Below are 554 nucleotides of genomic sequence, written 5' to 3' on the forward strand. Positions count from 1 at the left end.
AGGATGTAGCACCAGAATTTCCCAAGAGGTCACCCATTCTAGTACTGTTTTGGCCCAAGCGCACTTAACTCTGGAGTTTTGATGGGATTCGGTGTATTAGTGCTGGTGTGACCACATCATGTCAAATAACAGTGAGAAATTAGTATCGTCTTATTCCGTAAAGGTGGATGGGGGGGGTACACGACATGTGCGCAAGGGGGGGAGTGGCGCATGTGCATAAGTGGGATGAGGGAAGGGGGGGGTTGTGCACATGGCCGCAAGGGGGAATGAGGGGGGGGAGCAATGGGGGATGAGGGAAGGGAGAGGGGGGTACATGCGCACAAGGGGGGATGGGGGGGGGGGGCGCAATGGAGGATGGGGTGCATGCGCACAGGGGGGGATGAGGGAAGGGGGAGGGGGGCGCAATGGGGGATTGGGTGCATGCGTACAGGGGGCGATGAGGGAAGGGGGAGGGGGGAGGGGGGAGGGGGGGGGTGTGTGCCCACAAGGGGGGGGAAGGGCGTTGGGGGGATGAGGGAAAAGGGAGGGGGGGGTGTTGGGGGGGTGGGGGGGTC

At 61.7% G+C, this 554-nt stretch overlaps 1 pseudogene; it reads right to left on the reverse strand.

Moving 5' to 3' along the window:
- Positions 1-119, reverse strand: LOC147881813 (5S ribosomal RNA; annotated as a pseudogene).
- Positions 120-554: the final 435 nt, after the last annotated feature.

This window comes from Dipteris shenzhenensis, chromosome 30 (genome assembly GCF_047967505.1).
Source record: "Dipteris shenzhenensis isolate YYH24624 ecotype China chromosome 30, Dip_SZ_1.0, whole genome shotgun sequence".
Classification (NCBI taxonomy): domain Eukaryota; kingdom Viridiplantae; phylum Streptophyta; class Polypodiopsida; order Gleicheniales; family Dipteridaceae; genus Dipteris; species Dipteris shenzhenensis.